The following is a 24,719-nucleotide window of genomic DNA, read 5'->3' on the forward strand; positions in this document are numbered from 1 at the left end:
GCAATTTCGACATCGAAGAGCATAATAAGAAATGTTTATGCAAATTAAGCCAAATAGCAATAGCATAGTGGTAGAGCCTTCACACAAAGAGGAGGCATTCCCGATTCTTGTCCCACCACTCCCCTTTCTATTTTATGTTTTAAATTAGTATATAAAATAATTCCTGACATATATGAATGAAATTTTAGTAAAAAGCATTGAAATGGCCTATGTATCAGTGAACAAAATGTATATATATATATATATAAATATAAGAAGGTGAGCAGCATTAAGGATATTGACATATAATTGCCCATAGCTAAGCAGCGTTGTACCCAGCGCAATATAGTTGCCCATAGCTAAGCAGTGTTGTACCCAGTGCAATATAGTTTCCCATAGCTAAGCAGTGTAGTACCTAGCGCAATATAGTTGCCCATAGCTAAGCAGCGCTTTACCTAGCGCAATATAGTTGTTTACCTAGCACAATAGGTTTGCGCAGAGCTGCGCACCGTGCTAACCAGCACACTGTCAGGCAACGTCGGGCAGCGTGGAGCAACATAGAACAAAGTTGAGCAAAGTCGCCTAAACACAGCTACACCCCCTAGCCTGTCTGGACAGTAGTAAAATAAAAAGCAATGACAAGGCTCGAACCCGGGACACTGTGCACCATAATCAAAGTACTGAACCACTAAGCAATGACAGCTTAGCATAAACATGTACTGTTAACATACATATACTTATAAATGGAAGTTTAACCATTGCTAAGCAGGTTTGCTGTTAGCTGAGAATTTTCAAAATGGCCAATCGCAAATAAGTGCAGGAAATGAGGCATATTTAAGCTCCATAGGCAGGAATACTCGCCATAACTGGTTGTAGCTCCCATCTGCAGTCAGAATGGCCGGTGCTGGAGAGGGTATTTGCTTTTGAGCACAACGGTGGGGCATCGAGGAGTCAAAATACATGGTTTGGCTCCTTGTCCACCATCATGAGTCAAGACTCCTGCAGGGCCAGTTTCAAGGGACGGAGTACAAAGCGGAGGCTTAGAACCAGTTAGCTCATGATCTCACCAGTGCCACAGGCGTCCCTCGGACTGGTGAGCAGGTCCGTCGCCACCATGCAGACCTGAAGAGATGGAAGCAGGACCAACTGAACCGATGGATACAGGAGGCCCATGACATGCAAGATGCCCCACTACTGAGTAGGTAGCTATGGAATGAAGTATGTAAGAAATGCTATTGTAGTCTATATAATGGATAGGTATGTCTCAATATCCCTTCATTTACTTCACAGCTGCAGGTGTCTGTGCTGCGAATCAGCAAGCCTATGCAGATAGGCTGCTAAGGCTGTGCCACCAGGCAGGTTAGTAATTATTCTGCATGTATTATTATATAAAATAAGTGAGACAGCCTTAAAAAGAGTGTTGTTGCCCATTAATAAAGGTCTAATAAGTCTTGAATAACTTCTCTGCATGTTCTGTTATATAAAATAGGTGAGAGAGCCTGAAAAAGAGTGTTGTAACCCATTAATAAAGGTATAATAAGTCTTGAATAAAGTCTCTGCATGTATTGTAATATAAAATAAGTGAGAGAGAGTGTGAAAAAGTGTTGTAACCCATTAATAAAGGTATAATAAGTCTGGAATAAAAGTATTCTGCATGCACCAAAATATGAAATGAATGAGAGAGCCACTACAAAAGTGTGTAATGTAATTAATAAAGGTATAATCCCTGGACTGTGTCCGTGTCACTTTCTTTGATATGTTGTTGTACCCTTGTATTATGGAAATAGTACAGTTGTATTAAGTGCTGTCAATCCACACTTGCGTAGGTCCATATAAAGTGGATGAAGGGAACGCCAGTAGCACTTAAGCATATGTACAGTCCTCAACTGTTGGTTCATGGCTAGCGTGTACAGGTTAATCTGGCACATGAGTAGCTTGTGATTGTGTTCCCCAGAAATGTCAGTGTGCTGCTAGAAATGTAGGGGTCTGTTTAAATGCAGCTGATAATGTCACCTGAAGACAGCCAGATATGTAGATATATGAATATAAATGAAATATATAAATACGTAGCAGTAACATCTGCATCTTGAACAGTTTGTATGTCAGATACAGGTCAGGTATATAAATAACTATCAAAACCTATTTCACAATTTAATGGACACTGCCTAGTGTAATAATACATGTAGGGGATATATATCTGCAGTCAGTAGGAATGTAGAGTAAAGTTATAAGTATATATAAGTTGTTAATGGAGTGATCTTTTTACACCCTACTTTATGGTCATAAATAATGCCATTCCACACCTAAATGGGTATGTGTAATCTGAAAAACTTTGTTGGGACATATGTCCTATTGGTTTATAAATATCTGCATGTACTTTGATGCATGTGCCCTGTTCACATACCACAATCTTGGTGGCCTGTTGCCACCAATCAACCCTGCATGCTGTTGGAATGTCCACTGTTGTTCTAAATATGCATGTGTTATGCTTGCTGTTCAGCTGTTGGAATTCTTGTGTGTTGGGTTAATGGGAATACTACTGCATGCTGTTACAACTAATTTGGAATGTTGTTGTCTGTTACTAACCCATATTGTCATTAAATCCTGCTAAACATAGAACGTATGGGAAGGCCGGTCCCAGCGGACCCTCCACTCCCACCTCAGCTGGCGATGGCACCTGGCACCAGCATGTCCGGTGCCCAGCCCGGGACCTCCTCCTCCGGTAGCCCTGTGCCACCTTCAGGTGGAAGCACTGCAGGGGATGGGGCTCATCCGCCCCATGCAAGTGTGGCCAGAGGAGGGCCACTTATCACCCTCCGAACGGTCCAGGCTGTGGTGCGTAGGGAGATCAGGCATTCGGTCGCTGATCCTCTATGCCAGCTCGAGGCATGAGTGGCGTGACTCACAGGTGAGCCTACCCCTCCTACTCAGCCCCCAGTACAGCCACCCTCTGGGCTGTGAAGGTGCAGTGGTGACTGCCCATGGGTGGGGATCTCAGTTCCACTGTTGCCATCTGTGGGCTCATGGGCTTGCGATACCCAAACATCCATCCCCGTCAATTGTGTTCACCCACCACGTGTCATATTCTGCCCCTGTATGCATCTTGTTTGTCTTGTCTGTTTACCTCCCCAACCTACCTCCCCAAATATACCTACTTCCTCTACCTCACATTCCACTCTCACCTGAAAAAAAAAAAGGGCAATCTGTTCCCACAAAAAAATTACGCCCCATACATAACTGCCCATTTTTCACACATGTCCGCTGGACATGTAAACTGATAATTATAATTGGCAGTACAACATACTTTGTTGTCCTCACCCCTCTCTCAGGGGTGGAAGGTTTCAAATTTCACTCCAAATTTCTAACATATGCACAACTGTTGCTGGTAAAGAAATGGGCATTTATGGACCTTCCCTACACCCTTCCTGCACATCTCGAGCTAGTTTCCCTACTGTCTTTCCCTCTTTGTGCCCCCTTTTTCACCACTTTCCTATCTCCCCATTTTCTTTTCTTTCAAAGAAATTAGCGCAGAGGTTAGCGGGAGTTAACATTTTTAAACAGTAGTTAGCGGGTTTTCTCATGTGTGCGCTTAGCTAAGGATTGCTAAGTGTCGTGCAAACCCACGCAAACCCGCTTACAACTGCTTAAAAGTGCCTTAGTCACTCTGTATGTCAGGGCCCTTGTTCTGCTCAGCAGCAAAATAAAATACCTCTGTCAGTCTCGAACCCCGGACCTTGGACACGCTAGACTGAATGAAGTACCACTGAGCCATGGTAAACATACAACAAATTGGTGCATCAATCAATATATCATGCATCAGAATGAGTGAATGTAAAGGACAAATATGAATGCCATAACACAAATCCTGTTCTGTGGATCCCTACCAGCAGTTCTTGTGGAATTGCATTACATGACTGTGAAAAGAGAACCAGCCATACTAGCATGAAATAATGTTACAGCAGCACTTAAGAACCCCCACACAGTATCATAGTAGTTCAAACACTAGCATATCTGATTAGGGCAGAGGCCATACTTTGCAACTGTGACTACATTTCAGGCATGTCCCTGATTTTGAGACAGGTTTTAGCTGTGTCACTCTGAATTCCTCTGAAAGCTACTGACGTTAGTCAGAAAGGTGATGAATTACACTTAATGAATGATGACAATAAGTAAGAGTTGGACACTGCTTGTATGTCAGGAAACGTGTATTAATCCATATGCTCTGTTTCTCTCAAAGTCCCAACTTAATGTCTCTAATATTGTAAAGGTGTACCTACTTTTCCCTGAGTCTGTTCAAATATGTACCTGAGTGTTTGAGAGGCCTGACAGAGGCAGAAACACACAGGCATATCAGCTATTCTGCTGTTACACACTGTGCAAATAGCTTTGGAAGGAGTTCCAGAAGTATACCCTTATGTAGGAGTACAACAGTGAAATACCAAGGGATGCAGTCATGTACTGGTAGCAACCAACTGTGACAATGCCATTGTTCCAGTGCTGAAAAGACCGGTGTGGTGCACAGACAAAGAATAACAGGCTAACCTCTGGCTACCATCTGTATAGGTCCACATTTGTGAGCTATGCAGACAGACTACTTGCCTTGGTAAACTAACAGGTACACAGCAACCCTTTAAGTCCAGCAAGATAAAGTTCACACATTAATACATAATGGTCTCTGTCCTTCTGCACCCCTACCCAAATGTACAATAAACCTGTGTGTTCAGGGTCTACCAAGGATGTAGGTAGGCATACTCCGTACTGAAATTTGTACATCAAAACTAAAAAAGCAGAAACTGTTCAAAAGTGGCAAAATTAATATTCACAGTAAAACAGTTTACATACAGTTCATGTGCCAAATGAATACATCTCAATAACTACTTTTGTATGGCAGTTAATTGTATAAGTAGAAAAGAAACCACATAAACCCATGTATCTTGCATTAGTATTTGTAGGGGTGATTACACATCTACACTGACAACTTTGTAGTGGAAGTGGCAAAATTCAGGTCTGAGTACAACATTAAAATCTCTGGCTACACCCCTAGCTTCACATATAAGAAGTATACCAACCTTCTGACTTACACAACAGTGTCCACAGCAAACAAGAATGGGCCCCACTTTGGAAAGCTGAAAGGGCTATGCCTACCTGACATAGCAATTTATAGCATTGGGTTGCTATGACAGCGAGTACTGCAATTACCACACAGTAGGCTGCATGCAATTACAAAATGCTGGCCACCAACTGGTGCAAAGGCCATCACATGCACATGTGCAGATACCTATAAAAGCAGGCTGTACCTGCTGGCCACACATGCAATCATCACATTGCAGATGCTGAGAGAGAGAGAGAGAGAGAGACAGAGACAGAGACAGAGAGAGAGAGAGAGAGAGAGACAGAGAGACGCACAGCCCCACCCACACCAGTTGAAAAAAAAAATTAAAACAATAAACATCTAAAATAAAGCCAAAGATACAACAAAGTGAAAACTACAAACACATACAAAGGAAAGGTATGTAACAGATATGTATTTACTGGCATGTAGTAGAAGACCACTTTACATACTTTGAAACATCAATATGTGGCAGCAGTATGTATCTATGCACAGATGCCCTGCATAACTACGGCCATGGACAAATCAGTGTGTAGCTGTGTGCAGTGGGACATAACTGTGATATATGTAGCTCAGCATTAAATGCCAAACATCTGAACCATGTCATCTGTGTTCTGTACAGTAGTGTGGACAATGGCTGTTTGCTGGTATATGACATGTGGTGGTTAAACGCTGTGGGTGTGATTTGTCAGGTTTGCAGTGTCGCAGCCAGTGAGGTCTGCTAAAGCCACATGGGCTGAGAACACCTTCAATGCATTTCGCACAAGACTGTGCAATATCATTATATAACTGTATACCTCCAAAACGTCACTTAATTGATATTCCCACCATGACAGGTGGACTGTATATGTGCCTATATGTATATCTATATGTACACCAATGAATGTTTATATGTATATAGATTTTATATGAATATATATATATATATATATATATATATATATGGGTTCATGTCATTTGGTCGACAGTTCATTTGATCGACAGTTCATTTGATCGACAAGCATTTTAGGTGGGGTGCTTCACCCCCCCACACCCCCTAACTATATATATCAACTCCAGGGTCGCACAACATTGGGGAAGGGGGCAAATGCTTGTCGATCAAATGAACTGTCGACCAAATGACATGAACCCATATATATATATATATATATATATATATATATATATATATATATATATATATATATATATATATATATATATATATATATATATATATATATATATATATATATATATATATATATATATATATATATATATATATATATATATATATATACATAGGCAGGGAGAGACAGAGTCACATTTACTGTGACAGATGCCTGGTGATAAAGCCATGGCCTCAAGCTCAATGTCTGAAATACATTCGCATCCCTTTGGCTAAAAAGTCTGCACCCATGAACTACCTAGGTGGTAGTCAACATAACACCGACAGTGTGATAAGAGACCATGGGACACAGGTGGACAGTAGTCTCACCCTTGATAATCACAGTGCCACACTAGTCATGTAATCTGTCCACATGGCACACCTCATCACAAAAGCTGTGTCATCCCGGGAAAAATAGGTCAGTGTTCCCTTCTACTCATCACTCACAAAACCCATTATAGAGTACAATGCCCCTTCTGGTATGTACCTCACAAGACATCTGCAGCAACTGGAAAGGCCACAGACATATCTCACAAAGAGTAATACTGTCCTCAAACAGGTGCCCTATGCATACCATCTCACCAAACTACAGCTACACTGTGTTGCATACTGGCAACCCAGAGGTGACCCCTGCCTAATATACAAAGCTATGTCAGACCCAGAGCTGTTGTACATGCTCCATGTAAACATATCACTATCCATATGAGCTACACGCTCTAGGGACCTAAAGCTTGTCACCACAATAGACAGAACATGATGGAGGGATAGATTCTTATCTCAGAGACATCCCATACTGTGGAAAAAACTACCTAGCAATAGCAAACAAAGCTCCTCAGTAGCACCCGTCATGAATAGTCTTGATGATTGGATGTGAGATAGGAACTGCACCCCGGGAATCACCTCTGTGGCTCTGCTTGACAGGGACACATGGAACTAAATTACTTGGATGTCAAAGGCCAGGGTACCATCTGGCTAGGCTTTTATAGGCCCTAGGGCCAATAGCCTAGAACCTACCTATGAACCAATACACATCCACATGTACTTGTTGCAATAATTGCTATGTGAGATTGACTGAGCGTGATGGTGAATGTGTTGGTGAATGTGTCACAGTTGTGTATAAGTGGTATAGCATATTGGGAAATTGTTTCTGTCATGGTATTATGTGTCCTAACTGTGATCACAGCAAAATATGTGTATGCTAATACTAGCCAGAAAAAGCAGTATGGCATACGGTCTGATGTAGCCCCCTTGTGTTAACTGGGGTGTGCCATTGGAGGATGAAGCAGTACATGTATGCACATTGATTGGTACTGCTGGTGAATCAAACCCCTGTATGAACTGTAGTACTACCTGAAGCTGTAGGCCTAAACAGCACAGTATGGTGTATGTCCACATTGCTTGGAAACACTGTTTTGTGTGTTCACAGATTACATGCCTCAGGCATAAGGGTTTGTAAGTACTGACACACAGTACTGTATGGTACACACGTAAGGCTCATCTGGGTTGCCATACCTCTGTGTCCTGTATGTATGTCTGATGTGTGTGTGGGTATGCCTGTAACATGCCCTGGTCATATGTGTGTTACAGGATATAATTGTGTATCTAGCAACATGTATAGTCTAGTACAGCAGTATGCCTCCTATATTCACGAATGTGCACATATTGTAGGCAGGAGTTTTCTATCAACAACTAGTGTGGTATACTGGTAACACTGTAACTGGACTTCACAATCAATGCAATGGATTACATATTTCATTATGCAGCTGGATATATGCCTACTGTAGCTAGGTGGTGCATTGTGTCACATACAGTGTGCCATGTACTGTTGCATAGTCTTACATAGTGGTGTATCTTTGTTGCTGTGCAGAAAATGTTTTAATATATACAGCATGTCAGGCAGTGTCAGTCAGTTGTGGGTGAGCAGTGATATGTGTTATTGAAAGTGTGTATCCTCTGACAGACAATAGTTTGCTAATTATGGCAGTTCAGTGATATCTGTACTGTAGAATGTAAAGTGTGCCACATGACTTGCTCACACATATTGTTTTCTTGTCTTCCAGGGCCATGTCCCACCATCGCAATCCTGCATACAGCTGTGCAGAGGATGAGATTCTAACAAACTGTCTCATCGAACAGTACAACCTGCTCTTTTCAAGAACCAGCCAGGACCAGCACGAGCGGACTGCGCTGTGGCAAGATGTTGTCCGTAGGATAAATGACATAAGCATGCATAACCAGACTTATGAGCAGGTACGACATCACTGCAGTGATTTACTCAGGCATGTCCGGCAGTGTGCATCTGATGTCTGTAGGCAACAGCTTGCTTGCCACAGGTGGTGGGGTTGCCACTCATCCCCCCCTCACCAGAGTGGAGGAGCTGCTCCTGAACCTGAGGGCTCCCAGCCAACAAAAACAACAGCACACATGCATCATCATGGAGGCCGGAGCCCCCCAGCAAGTTCACATGGAGTGTGCAGATAAGTTGGCTTATCTGTAGACTACTATTACCTCTATTATTAGATCATGCATATGTGAGATGTGTACTGTGTAGTTAGAAGATGTGGAGCCTGGTGTTGTTCAATACTGATAATTTGGAACATGATGTGTAGGCCTGTGACTGTCAACCATTGTGCTACTGTAGGATTGCAAAGCCACAGTAGCAATGTCATAGTTGTTGCCACTGATAAACTGTTTCATATCCTTGTAGGTCCCTCTGGTGTGACAGCAAGGCAGCAGACCCATGCTGGTGAGTGTGTTCTACATTTAATATTACTAATAAAATGTGCATGTCATAGGTGAGGTGTAGGCCATGTACACATGTAACACACCTACGCATAGTGCATGCTGTGCATGTTTGCTGTGAGACTATGCACATCTCAGTAATGTGAGTGGCTGCCTCAAACACATGCAATACACAGAGCATCCCAAACAATTGTGGCTACACTATAGTGGACATTGGATAGGCAGTCGATACACATGCACACGACATACACAACTCCGTCATATGCAGGATATGTTAATATGCTACACATGGCATATTCAGATACACGCTGTAAGGTCACACTCCAGTATCCCAAATGTCATCCACGCAGCACACATAATATACCTGAGGGGTAGAGGCCTATCATGGGGCAGTGCAACACTCTCCAACACGCAACACATTCATGTTAGGCAATGCTCCCTATTGGGCACCTTACAAACCCATGTAACAAGTGGCTGTGAAATGGTGAATGTAGCCATGGTACTGCAGTTCTGGTACAGCATGGTATGTGCCAGTCTGGCACACATTAGTAGCCTTGAGTGACCACATTATGCTGCATGATGATGGCTCATGGTACTACACCCCATCCAGTTACAGTGACCACAGTACCACACATAGCATTATTTGCTATCCACCTCAATGTTGTGTGTGTGCAAACATATGCACTGATACACATTATGCATAGCAATCACCATTTGTACAAAGTGACACATATATGTCATGTAATGCTATTGAGTGTATAGGTCACATGACACACACTGTGTCTGTGTGATGTTTAATGTTGCAGTTATGTTGTAGCATGCCATGTCATGTCTGGCACTGACATGTCCGCAATATGTCCTACACTCACCATAACCACTGAACAATGGCCATGTTGAGCAATGGTATTCCATCAGGTAAACATGCACCACTCATCCTGTGTGTATACATAGCATGTGTGTGCTAATCCTGTGTCCACAATTATCTGCTGTAGACACAGATGCTCTAATCAGAAATGGATATCTATGTGACACACAGATACACATCCAGCCATGGTATGTATACCTGTGAGAGATGGTGCACAGAACATTGCAGAGCTTATAATACTTGCACAGCACTGTCGTGTCCATGTACACAGTGCATTCCAGGGTGAGGCCAATCACTGAACAACAACACACATGCATCAAAGACATGTATAGTGTTATTAGCAAGGGCTGTCAACACCCGCACTGCATGCTGTTGGGAAACACACATCCTGCATGCTGACACATGTGATATAACTGTTTGCCTTGTGATACTGTACCCCACCATCACCCGCTATTGAGTATGTTCTGGATTGCTGGTGGTGTGTGTGTGTGTGTGTGTGTTTTAGTGATGAGTGCATTTGTGTGCATGTGTGCATGTGTGCATGTGTGCATGTGTTCATGTGTGCATGTGTGCATGTGTTCATGTGTGCATGTGTGCCGACCTCATGTACATGTCGTAAAGTGTGTTTCCTGTCTTCCACTCACAGGTGCTGACCTTGGGCTGGTTCACTGCAGCAGGAAAACTGATGTCACCGAGCAAAACAGTGATACTGATAATAGGTGTGTTGAGGCACAGGCATGTTTGCCAGGGTCTGTCGTTGGGCCACCAATCGACAGTACACAGCTGTACACCCCATCCATGCTTACAGTCATACTGCCAATACAGCCATCACCAATTCCCATAGCTGAGGGACAGCATACAGTTGGCATTGGCCAGGACAGTGTGGTATCCATGGCACATGCATCCCAACACAGCAGCCATACCCAGATGTCTGGAAGGGTACCACATAGGCAGATGTCCAGGGGTTCTCATAGGAGCACTGCTGCTCATCATGCCACTGGCAGACGTGCCACAGGTCTGACAATGTCACACATGTTCCAGGCTGTCAAGGATGCACAGGCACATATGGAATGGTACAGGGACTAAGGGCACAGTGGGCACATAACACTACCATCATTTACAGTATCCGTGACCTAGCAGGTGCCATCCGTCATTACGCAGAGGTCACTGATAGATGTTGGGGAGAGACATTAGATATCCTCCACAATGTCATGTCCATGTGTCAGGACAGTGCGGGACGGTTGAGTCGTCGATGTGGACGTATGCCAGCAACATCAGCAGCTGGCAGTTGCCGCGGAAGTCCCTCAAGCCACAGCTGCTCCCGTAGTGCCAGTACCAGCCCCAGCAATGTTGGGGTGGGCTGTCCATAGAATGTCCTAGAAGACCACTTGCACGTGGCTCTGGACAGTCCCAGCAGGGACCTGTGTCCAGTGTACATCCATCCATCTCTGGGGATAGTACCCAATCTGGCTTAGTACCTGATAGTGTCAGTAGCACCCCTGCCAGGCACAGGTACCGTATCCATGGCCAGAGGCGGTGATCTGTGAAGCCTCGCAGGTACAGTCTGCCGCTGTCCCACAAATACCCATATATGGCAGCCACATGGTGGAACTGTGTGCATGCAGACACACACACACATATTCCAGACACCTAGGGCTAACACATACCCACACACATTACATCAACATTGGCCCATTCTAGTATTCTTGCCCCCCCACACACACACACACACACACACACACACACACACACACATGTCAATTGGATGGCTCACTGTAGGCCTGTGGCAAACCAACAACACACCCTGTGCATATGATGAAACCTGTGCCACCTCCTGTCATCTGTAACATCGATGCAGGAGCAGGCTACCATGGTGCTGATGCATAGGGTGTCTTTATAGCAGTATAGCAATGTTAGCATGTTGTCAGCAGTACAGTGTAATGATATGCTTGAAGGTGTAGCTGAGCAGGCATGATGCATTAATGCTATGATTGTCATTGTAGTTTTGTTTACACCAGTGTTGGTTCCAATTGTGTATTTTCTGGCCACGTGCCACTTGGCTGATGTGTGCAGTATTGGCAGCATGTGTTAAGAGAGTGGACAGTATGTGTGAGATGTGTGTAGCACAGATTTGCAGGTGTACAGTTGTGAACATGGTGGAGGTGCACTGTCTGCATGTACGTGCATAGTGGACACATGGCCAGGGTGATATGCTCTGTATTACACAGTAACACACCATAGTTTCTATTGGTGGCCAATATGCATTGTACTACATACATCTCGGAACCTGACTACACATGTGTATATGACATGGTTTGACACTGTGCTGTGGGTGATACTGTTACTATCTGTCATTGATTTGCATTCTGGTAGTATACATCACTTCCACAGCCTGACCATAACCAATCGTTAGATGATGTCTTGACAACCGGCACACAAATGTAGGACACACAGCAACATTTGGATCCTCCAGGTACTATACTATGCCAGTCACCACTGGTATTCACATGCACCCATTACTGAAACCACTCCTGTTTGGCATATAGCTCTCTTAGGTATGAGCATTCACAGTAGGGATATGTCCGTACACATCTGGTAATGCATACTGTGGCCTATAATGCATTCTCCAGATGACACACACGTCCTGCACAAGGGTATCATACAGACAGATGCCTGTTGTCAAACCCATGCTGGAAAGCTATAAGCCAAACTAAGCATAGTCATCCACCTTTACGGAACACATTATCCCCACAGTACCACATAGGTGGTAGCCACCCACATGATGAACAGATACCAATATGTACATGTAACCAAGTGTTACATCATCTGTCCTTTGTTAATCACATTTCCAAAGGTATTTTGAGATCCCTCGGTGGATCACATGAGCAATAAGGGGTCCGCATGCATATCCACAAAGGTTGTTCAGCACCTGTTATGAATAGTCATCATTGACAGACTTTGCTGCGTTTCAACAGGTCTGACATATACCTCAGCCATAGACCCTCACACACACATTCCAATAGGAAATGTAATGATTTTGTGTGACACAGATGACCTAGGCCAGGGATTACTGCAGTGGCTGGGCTTGCCACAAGCATACAGATGTGACCTAAGGTCTGGGAAGCAGCAGCACAGCCTGGCAAGGATGTCAGCTGTGTTCTTGGAGAAAGCAGGGTTCCCACTCATGCAATCATTGAGGTAACATGTACGTATATGTATTTGCCACACAGCTAGCTCACATATGCAATGCATTCTGATATGTCATACAGTAGTAAAAGCAAAACCCACAACACATTGACCAACAGTGTCACACGCACACAGCACACACACTCACCAAGTGCAGGATTCAAACCCCTACCTAACTACTTCATGATACTAGAGGAATATGCATTATCATGATGCACTATACATATTAGTGGGAGTTCAGTTTTCCACAGGTATATTTGTAGGATGGTGACATCATCAGACTTGACTAAGGTTAGATTACCACTTTTGAGGTGTTTCACTGCTCTCCTAAAAGGTTGCTCCTTCTCAAGGAGACCACACACAAACACACACAGTTGTCCAGTGCATGATTCAAACCCCTACCTAACTGTTTCATGATACTAGAGGAGTATGCATTAATACAACATGCTATACGTATTACTGGGAGTTCTCATTTCCAAAGGTATATTTGTAGGATGGTGACATCAGACTTGACAAAGGTTAGATTACCACTTTTGAGGTGTTTCATTACTCTCCTAAAAGGTTGCTCCTTCCCAAAGAGGCCAACACAAAAACACACACAGTTGTCCAGTGCAGGATTCAAACCCCTATCTAACTACTTCATGATACTAAAGGAGTACGCAATAACACAATGTGCTATACATATTAGTGGGAGTTCTATTTTTCACAGGTATATTTGTAGGATGGTGACATCATCAGACTTGACAAAGGTTAGATTACCACTTTTGAGGTGTTTCACTACTCTTCTGGTTGCTCCTTCCCAAGGAGACCACACACACACACACACACACACACACACACACACACACACACACACACACACACACACACACACACACACACACAGTTGTCCAGTGTAGGATTCAAACCCCTACTTAACTACTTCATGATACTAGAGGAGTACGCATTAACACTGCGGGCTATACATATTACTGGGAATTCTCTTTTCCACAGGTATATTTGTAGGATGGTGACATCACCAGACTTGACAAAGGTTAGATTACCACTTTTGAGGTGTTTCACTACTCTCCTAAAAGGTTGCTCCTTCCCAAGGAGACCACACACAAGCACACACAGTTGTCCAGTACAGGATTCAAACACCTACCTAACTACTTTATGATACTAGAGGAGTACGCATTAACACAACGCGCTGTACATATCACTGGGAGTTCTCTTTTCCACAGGTATACTTGTAGGATGGTGACATCATCAGACTATACGAACTGGGTTACATTAGGTGACATTAGATGGCCTACATTGAAGGAATGTCTAAACACTTTGGCCATGTGATCATCTAAGCTGAGTTTACTATCTACCTGTGTCCCCAGGGCCATAATGAATTTCTCCGTACATGCTGGATTACAACCTATGTGGTAATTTGTGTGCACTTTGCATTACCCAAAGGGGATGACTATGCATTCTTTGCCATTCAGCCTGAGGGCATTGTTTTGACACCAGGTATCTGTCTCTGTAAGACACTTCTGGAGGATATCTGTGTCAGCTGTACAGTCAATTATGGACCACAGTTTCCAGTCATCTGCAAACCTGTTCAGCCTTACACTTGCCGTGCTTGCCTGTACCTCTGAGCAGTATCTACTGAACAGGTGGGGTCCCAGGACCAAGACCTGTGTGATGCCATTTGTGACTGGCTTAGAGTTGGACATGGCACCCGCAACTATGAACATGTGTGTTTGATCTATGAGCCACTTGGCCACCCATCATGTGACATAGCTGTTCATGTTCAAGCTTGTACACTTGTCCATGATGACAGAGAGGGGAATGGTGTGGTAAGCCCTTAGTGAGGTCCACGTGGGCTGTGTGGACTACTTTCACCTCAATCTATGTTCATGGTAACTGTTTTAAATAAGTCAACTAGGTTTGGGAGCCAGGCTCTGCCTTTAACAAAGCAAAGTTGTGTAGAGTCCAGTGTCTGGAGATTTATAATATCTCAGTATATGGGTTCCATGATGATTTGCTCAATAGCTCTGTAGACCAGGCTGAGTACACATATTGTGCAATGGTTTCCAGGTTCTGTTTTGGCACACCCTTTGTGGAGCTGGATGACTGTTAGTGTATGCCATTCTTTGGGTACATAGCCTGTGGTACGCTTGAGACTGGACAGTGAATGTAGGTGAGGGTGTAGTTCCTTATAGACCTAGTGTAAGACGTAGCCTGGGACATCATACAGTCACATTGACGCTATGTTCTTAGCTTTGGTGAGGGCTGTCTTTACCTGCATGTCCATGACGTCTGGATCTCTGCATTCTTCTGTGATGGACACAGGCCCTTTTGGGGGAGATGGGGGGAGTTTACACTAAACTTGTCCCCCGGGGTGTGCCCAATGCAAGTTGGTTTGGTGTATGTCATTCCTTTTTTCAGTAGCTGACAGCATATTTGGAAGTTGACACCTACATGTCTGGTATAGCTACCGAAGGCTTTGTTGTTGTTATTCTTACATTCCTTGGCTATTTGTCTTTAGAAACCATCCTTGGATTATTTTATGAGCGATCATTGTTTCTTCCTGATAATGATCAGTGATGCCTTTCCTGTAGTGAAGTTGGATCTGTCGTGTGTTCGTTTCCTCCTTCTCTTGTCTAGCTTATTTATGGACAACAAACACCTGCTTATTGTACTATTTTTGGAGGAGTGCATCTTGGTTTTATTTGTGATGTCTCATTCCATGCATCCCTGTAGATGCTCATAGGATGCACTTGTAAATGATTCTGCAGATTGCATACATTATCCTATAGTAAGGGGTCTTCGAACATTCCACTTTGGTCTTGGGAAGTGTGCAGTTTGCTTTTGCAAATGTCTTCACAGTGGTTTCATTGACTGGGTGTGGGGGCGGGATGTGGATGTCCAGTGTGATTACTTAATGATCTGATATTACCAGCGAGGAGGTTATCTCTGTTGTGGAACACTGGTACCACATGTTGGTGATGATCATGTCCAGTATGTTATCACCTCTAGTGGGTGTGCTGACCAGCTGTTCAAGGATGTTAGAGTTTCTTAACTCTAGGACACATTGGGCAAAGGACGCTGTATACGAGTAATTCACCCACTCAATGTTTGCATAGTTGTAATCTCCTCATATAACGGTGTTTGATAGGACCTTTATATTTGCCATTGTTCTCCAGAATACTGAGTGAGGTTCCTGAGACAAGGTACATGATCTGTAGCAGGCTACAATCTGATGGCAGCTTTGCCCAATGTTAGTTGCACTTGCATGGTCTCCAAGGCCTCATGCTGTGCCAGTAAAGGTGTGGATATCCATAAGGTAGATGGCTACACCACTTCCTTTTGTATTTCACTCGTGGTCTTGGGTCCAAAGGTCAGGGTGATTGTGAGTATTTTACATGGATCATATCCAACAGCTCTATGTTTGACATAGCTTTGTATGTTACGCAGTGAATACCTCTGAGTAGGCAATATGCAAGGGAGTACGGACGTAGCATTTTGCGATGGTCTGTGTATGACATGTATTTTAGGCCACTAATGCTCTTTGTGAGGTATTGCTGCTGGCTTTCCAGTTGTTGTAGTTGTCTTGTGAGGTACATAGCAACAGTGGCGTTGTACTCTTTAGAGTTCTACTGAGTGGTGAGTAGAGGGGAACAATGTCCTCTTCTATTCTGCATGAGACACATTTTGTGATGAGGTGTGCCACATAAGAGGGTTTCCTGACTACTGTGGGAATGTGCTCATCACAGTTGTATCCACTGCCCACCTGTGACTCAGGGTCTCTTGTCATGCTTACAGTGTGAAGCATATTACCACCTATGTTGCAGTTATTGGCTACAGTGTTTTTAACAAAGGTGATGATAATGCACCTTTTGGCATTGAGCTACAGCCCATGGCTTGGAAAACAGCCATCTGTCTCAGTGAGGCCCTTTTGTAGGATGTCCACATCTTTAGTGTTTACAATGATGGCTCCTAGTTTGCAGTCCTCTGGAAACTTCAGTAGCCACAGGCCTTCCATGTTAATGTTTACTTCAGGGATGTAGATACTACACAGCCTGGGAAGTTATCTAGTCCCATCGCTGCTGTGATACCGGCTTTGGAGAGTGTTTTTTACCTGTGCAGCCATGATGACAGCAACTTTGCAGTCTTCTATTATAGACATGTGCTCTTTCATGGGTGAGAGGGTTGGTAAAGTTAACACTGATCCTATCTGCCAGGGTGTTGGTAATATCAGTTGGCTCTGTACATTTAGTGCTATTGAGCTGTAACTCAGAACAGATCTGAGTGTAACCATGACATGGACCTGTCTATTGGGCAGGGATTTCCTGAGTAGACAGTATGCAACAGAGTACAGATTGGATTACATTGCAGTCTTGTTGCATGGGGCAACTATTTGAGGCCAGTAATCTGCTTGTTAAGGTGCTTTATTGGTGTTTCTAGCTGCTGAACATGCCTAGTCAGATTCATTGCAAGTGTTCTGTGGTACTCTCTGACAGGTCTGATGACTGCTGAGTTGTGGCAACCTCCTTTGACCTACATGCACAGACCTTGGCAGTTTGTCTGAACACATAGCAGGATTTTCAGACCACTTTGTGAATGTGTTTCTGGAAGTAGAGATGACTATACACATTTATCCATAGATCCCTAATTATCACATCCATATTTAGACTAAGTGTCTGACCTTTCAGTGTAATGATGAATGAAATCAACTGCATTTGTTGGAGTGTGTGAACACGCACAGTATACACATTTATACTATATGTATATGGTAAATCAAGTTGTATTTTTACAGCAGGGCTCACCTTTGTGTCATAGATCAACAGGGATCATGCTGTGCCTGCAGGGCTTCCAGGAGACACTTTGCATAGACTTATCAACATTTCTACATACAGGAGGGACAGCTATTCTTTGTACATTTCTACCTGTGGGCACACCGGATTGTTACTGTGGGTGTACATAGGATGTGGGTTCCACCTGACACTTATACACATTTGCTGTGCCTGCACTGCTATGTACAGGACACCATTACAATCTGTACTGTTGCCTATCGTACTGGCTTGAGACATACTACTGTACTACAGATCTTAGCATCCAATGTCATGTATATTAGCTTGCGACTTCATAGGCTACACAACCCACATCACAACGCCTGGCCTGATGTTCTCTGTCTGCATAGGTGTGTGGGGAAGGTTACCCATTTGCCTCTTTAGGAGCATGATATAGCATTGCTTTGTGTTTGCATTAGTGTACAATTGTCCTGCTGTGTCTGTGCCACTGAAATGCTATCATGACTTAGTGGTTCAGTACTGTGACTACAGTGCACAGTATCCTGCATTCAAGGCTTGTCACTGCTTTTTATTTTCATGCTGGCCAGACCAGACTGCTTAAGGAACAGTAAAGCAGATATGAGCATGTTTAACTGACTTTGCTGAACTTGCCCTGACCTTGCCCAACATTGCATGAGCAATTTTGTTTACATATACTAGATATTGATGAAAGATGCTTAGCACTGCTTTATATTGTTTAAAACATGGCAATCATGCCTCAGGTGGTGCTGCAGGGCTGCCTATGTTGGATGCACATACTACACTGCCTATACATGTTTGGAAACAGGTAGTGTCAAGTTAGGCATCCCTTTTTATTTTATGTGCGAGTGAGAGAGAGGTATCATTTCCATGGTTTCTACTGAGCCAGTCTATGTGCTATGCATTGCCTCTTTGCCAAGGACAAGGCATACTGGGCATGCCTCCTTCTGCCTACTGGGGCAGGCTCAGGTTGTTCCTCCTCTGAGTCACGCTGTGCCTGTGCAGGCCTTGGCAATGGTGAGGGGCTGTTGGGCCCTGCCCCATGCTGTTCCTGCTGCAGCTGTTTTCACGGGATCATATTGTGTAGCATGGCACATATCATGACAATTTGGGTACATGTAGTTGGTGAGTACTGCAAGGCTCCACTAGATGTGTCCAGGCACTGGAACCATGACTTGAGCATCCCAAACACATGGTTGATTACATTTTGTGTTTGTGCGTGTGCCTCATTATGGAGTTCAACATTTCTGATGGGTGTCATCAGCCACGGCTCCAGTGCGTATCCAGCATCCCCCATTAGGTAACCATCAGGGATGTCCCCATTGGCAAATGTCTGGTACAGCTGCGACAGATGCCAGATATGGGAATTGTGGTAGCTTCCAGGGCAGCCAGCACACACATTCAGTATTATGCCCTGGGCATCACATATGACCTGGCAGTTGATGGAGTGGAAGCCCTTGACGTTGATGTAGGCCTTACCCCACTCACCAGCTGGTGCTTTGATGTGTATGTGCATGCAGTCAATTGCACTCACTACCTCAGAGTATTCCACTATTTGCTGGAAGAGATGCATATTGCTGGCCAATACCTCATGGGAATTGGGGAAATATACATGATCACCGACATGTGCTGACATAGCATTCAGGAACTGGTGCAGTACCCTTGATGCTGATGCCTGTGAAATCCTCATCATATCACCAGTTGGTCTCTGGAAGGTACATGTTGCTAGTATTCTTAGGCCAACACATACCTTGGTTTCAACTGGGATGGGTTCCCCTCTGTTGATTCTGTGTGTGAGGCGTGGCCTGCACAGCTCAACAATTTGCTGCAGGAGGTCTCTGTCCACTCTATAGCGTTCCACTATCTCCAGCTCATGTAGCCCCTGGTAGGTTACCCTGTGTCTGTACACTCTTCTCCGTCTCCTCACTGTGGGTTTCTCAGCAGCATTCGCAATGGCACCACCCTCAGCATCTTGCACATGTTGCCTTATAACAGCAATGGCAGCCCCTAACATTTTTATGTCTCAGTTTAAGCTTTTTAAGTTTTCACTTCTCTTTGTAGACTACAGTGTTGCAGTGTTTCTGAGAAAAACATGGGAGAATGTTGTTTGCAGAGTTTTAAGTGCTGGGCTTGGCTGGGCTAGTGTACTGCCTGTGTAATTGGCTGATTCTGAATGATTTCCCCTGGCAGCGCTGCTAGTTCTCCTTGGTTAACTTCCTACCACTTCTTTTCCTTCCTTTTCCCATTTCTGTTTCCACAGGGGGCAGCGCCCCACAAACAAACGCAAACACGTGCACACGACTGCACACACATACACACAGGCTTACACAGGTTTACACAGGCTTAGGCGGGTGGACATTCATGTATGCAAGCTTAGACAGCCTTACACAGGCTTTCACGGGTGCATACATGTGTACACAGGCTTAGATGGGTTTACACGCACGCACACAGCTTTGCAAGAAACTTTAGTGATAGCCACGGCGTACACCTTCGGTTTCTGGATTTCAGTTTAGACAACTGTAAACACACCTCTTTTAGTCCTGAGTAACTCACAGCAAACACATGCCACTCTGCTCCAATAAGCTTACAGTCTTTTTGATACATACCCTCTCATGATGTTACCCATCTTCTACTCTGTTACTCCCCATATCCTACTCTTACACTCTAGGGACATGGTTCACATAGCAGGAAAAACTGGGATTCACTATCCTTATCCTCATTTTGCATAGGATTGCCTACTAATGCTTGGTTACATCTCACAGACTGAGCTTTCCCCCTTAGCAACCTCTACTCAGTAGCCATGTTGTCTTCAGCCTGCCATTCACTTGCATGGCAGATGAATATTTTGAATAAAATCCCTATTTTTGGCTTTTATTTTTTGTTTTTCTTGGTTTTCGAGCACAGAATGTTTGCGCGGCACCTTAAACATCGAAGATCGAGGAAAAAAAGTTTTTTATTATTTTGCAATGGATAAAAATGCCAATGGCTATATATTTGGCCTTTGGCATGCTTCCTCAACTGGATGTATCCTTTATTTGGAGCTGTAATGGCTCCGTTTTGCTATTTGCAGAATGGTACTCAGTTGCCAACCAAGTACATTTCTGCAAATAACACTACTCTTACTCGGACAGGTTAGTGTTACCTGGATCGCAAATTTACCTCATTTGCATAGCTTTTAGCAGCAAATGAGGTAATTTGCATAAACTAACCCTGCCCGTGCAAGAGTCGTTTTAGGAGCTCTCTTGCATGCCCCTGCCGGCTGTTCCTGGATCGCTCAGCAGACATGTTGGCTGCATGGAGTCTTACTCTATTCTTAGACTCCGTGCAAGCCTTTGTGAATCCAGCCCGAGAAGAAGTCAAAGATGACATCTTTGCTTAGTTTAGCATAAGCATTTGGTTTCATGTAGGAATGGAAATCAAACCAAAAGATGATAAAAATCAGACAGCATCTGAATATGACAAAAAACAAACAAAAAAAGTATATGAAGAAAGTGATCAGATGACAAAAAAAGAAAATTGGGAAATCCTTAAATATAGTGGCAAGTATAGAGATCTTCTGAAGCAATCTCAAGCTGATAAAGATTTGATGCAGAAATGGTTAAAAAGAGGTAAATTGAAACCAAAAGATGAAAGTCTAATAGAGGCAGCCCAGGATATTGGACTATATACACTTTGGTATATGACGTCCATTGAAAAGGAGATAAAAACACACAAATGCAGGTTCTATAAAACAGAACTTGAAACAGTTACATATCTTGTTGCTGGGTGTGATACACGCATGGCGGAGTATATTGAAATAATGTGCCAAGACTGTTACATTGGAAGTTGTGAAAGACTACCCTATAGAAGTAACTGAAAAGCATGGGAAACATAAATCATAAAGCATCTTAGAGAACAATGAAACTTAAATAACATGGGTTCCCCCATTACCAGCAGTTCAAAAAAATGTGAGAAAACCAGAAGTAGTAATCCATGCAAAAAGTCAAAAGAAGCATTGATCACTGAAATTGCTACACCCATTGATTACAGTGTCCTATGTACAGAGAGGAACAAATTCATAAAATATGAAGATTTGCAAGCAGAAATGAGGGCAATGTGAAAGAAAGATACCAAGACAGTAATAGCAGTAGGACTAATGAGTCTAATAAAAAAGAATTTACTGTTGTACTTATATATGCTACCAATACATATAATCCCATTTAAATTACAGAAGGAGGCAATTCTGGGCACATTGTGGATACTGAGAAGAGCACTTTTGGCTAACATCAAAGACTGAAACAATACTAATTTCATGAACTGTAATAAAACTCCGCCTTAGAAATGGGGTCAATTCCCATCATAATATTAGAAACCCAAAACATTTGAAGAAATCAAAACAGAGAAAGCAAGGTTTACTTATGGTTTTGCTAAAACCGGCATGAACAGCAGAACATGGGCAAGGGTAACATATTGTTTATGAGCTGAGACCATTCTATACAATGAAGTTAGTTTAGGCTGTAGCAGTCAGGCTGAAGTACATTCAATAGTGTTGCTCATCAGTAATTTGCTGCACAGAGAAGTTTTATTTACCTGACAGCTGGGTGGTATATAAAGGACAGCAACATATCTGGAAGATTCATGGCAAGCCCCTATATGGGTGCAAGATAATGAACTAAATTCCAAACAGTCCATCACATGGTGCATGCAAATGCAAACACACACACACACACACACACACACACACACACACACACACACACACACACACACACGCACACACACACACAAACATAAACATGTGCACACATATATACACACACACTCTCACGTGCACACACATGCAAACACACACACGTATACACAACTACATGTACATAAACACGTGCAAACATATATAGACACGCACTCGAACGTGCACACACATGCATACACACCCACACACATAAACAGGCATGCACACACACACACACACACACACACACACACACACACACACACACACACACACTTTTGAGGATAAGGTGACCACCATTTCACCCACATCAAAATTCCAGAATATGGGATGAAATTGAAGAACCTGGAGAAAACCCACAGCATCCCAGCTGATAACTGAACTAGAGAGCTAAGTACTATGTGTACCAACAGCAGCCACACACCACTGTGCTTCATATATATATATATATATTATATATATATATATATATATATATATATATATATATATATTATATATAAATGTGCAATCATATTCTTTTTATCGTTAAAATGTTTGCTGTTTTTGTTGTTGTTGTTATTTAACACAATGTGGTGCCATTTTTTGATGATTGTTTATAAAAACACAATTTATAATGAGCACAGATGCCAGACAACTAAGGAAAACAAATAGTTGCATACAGGTAGTTGTTACCCTTCTTACATTTTATTTTTGTTTTCTGATATTTTAACATGCATATTCTAGTTTCCATGCAAGACATTGAGCAAAGGCTGTCAATGATGACTCCTTCAGCTTTGGCATCCATTTTTCCTAACAGCCCTAAAGGTTTAGGTGCAAGTAAAATTTCTCTGTGTAAGTGTACTCTTTTTAAATGCAAATAAATCTCAACCATAAAACCCTCACAATTTTCTCATTCAATGAGTACTCTTTTTTTTTTTCACTTTATTCTTGCATCAGGTTAAATTCCATTACTTTTAACCCTGACTTTGCCACTAATTTCCTTCCTTGCCATATGCAGGCAGCATTTCAAAGAATGCAGATTTGTGATAGAAAGTAATGTACAGAGATCAGGAAGCTCATTTGCAACTCTAAGTATAGCCCATCTATAAATCAAAGACAGAAAATAATACACCATCTGTATATCAAAGTGTTTAATATAAATCATTAAACACATTTTATATAAATTCCATTAAAGATGTGTGTGACTATCAACTTAATTAACTTGCTGTGAAGATAAAAAAAAATACTTTGGTCAAGTTTTACTACACTTGAGAAAGAGAATAAGCATTGATATTATTGCTGTATTCTTTGCCACATTCTTTCTTTATATACTTGTTTGTTGGTTGGTTTGCTGACTAACAATATGGACTGGTCCAAAGATCTATCTCATCCACAACTGGGCACAAGATAGAAATAACACTTAAGTACAGCGATCTATAAGTACAAGGCAATACATATCTTTGTGTTTGGGAGTATATGTATGTGTGTGTGTCTGTGTGTGTGTGTGTGTGTGTCTGTGTGTGTGTGTGTGTGTGTGTGTGTGTGTGTGTGTGTGTGTGTGTGTGTGTGTGTGTGTGTGTGTGTGTGTGTGTGTGTGTGTGTGTGTGTGTGATAAACGTGTATAAAATATATATATATATATATATATATATATATATATATATATATATATATATATATATATATATATATATATATATATATATATATATATATTTACTTCATAACACTGATAGCTCAAAACACTAAAACTTAAAACACTGAAACCAAAACATTGAAACTTCAAAATCTTGAAAACTCAAAACAGTGAAACTCAAAACACTGAAAACATATATACATATAGTGAGTTTAAACAACATAAATCATAGCACTTTCCACCAAGTGTAAGCAGGGGGCAAGCACCCCTACACACCCCATGCCCCCTATCACTTATATATATCAACTCCAAGACTGCACTTCACTACACTAATTGCAATCTTGGAGTTGATATATTTAAGTAGCATGGGGTGTAGGGGTGCAGCCCCCCACCTGGGAGGTGCAGGGTGGCTTGCCCCCCTGCTTACACTTGGTGGAAAGTGTTATGATTTATGTTGTTTAAACTCAATATATGTATGATATGTGTTTGCAGTGTTTTGAGTTTCAGTGTTTTGAGTTTTCAGTGTCATGAAGTGAATCCATATACATATATGTAT

Source organism: Protopterus annectens, chromosome 6.part0 (genome assembly GCF_019279795.1).
Source record: "Protopterus annectens isolate FY-2018-M chromosome 6.part0, PAN1.0, whole genome shotgun sequence".
NCBI classification, from domain to species: Eukaryota; Metazoa; Chordata; order Ceratodontiformes; family Protopteridae; genus Protopterus; species Protopterus annectens.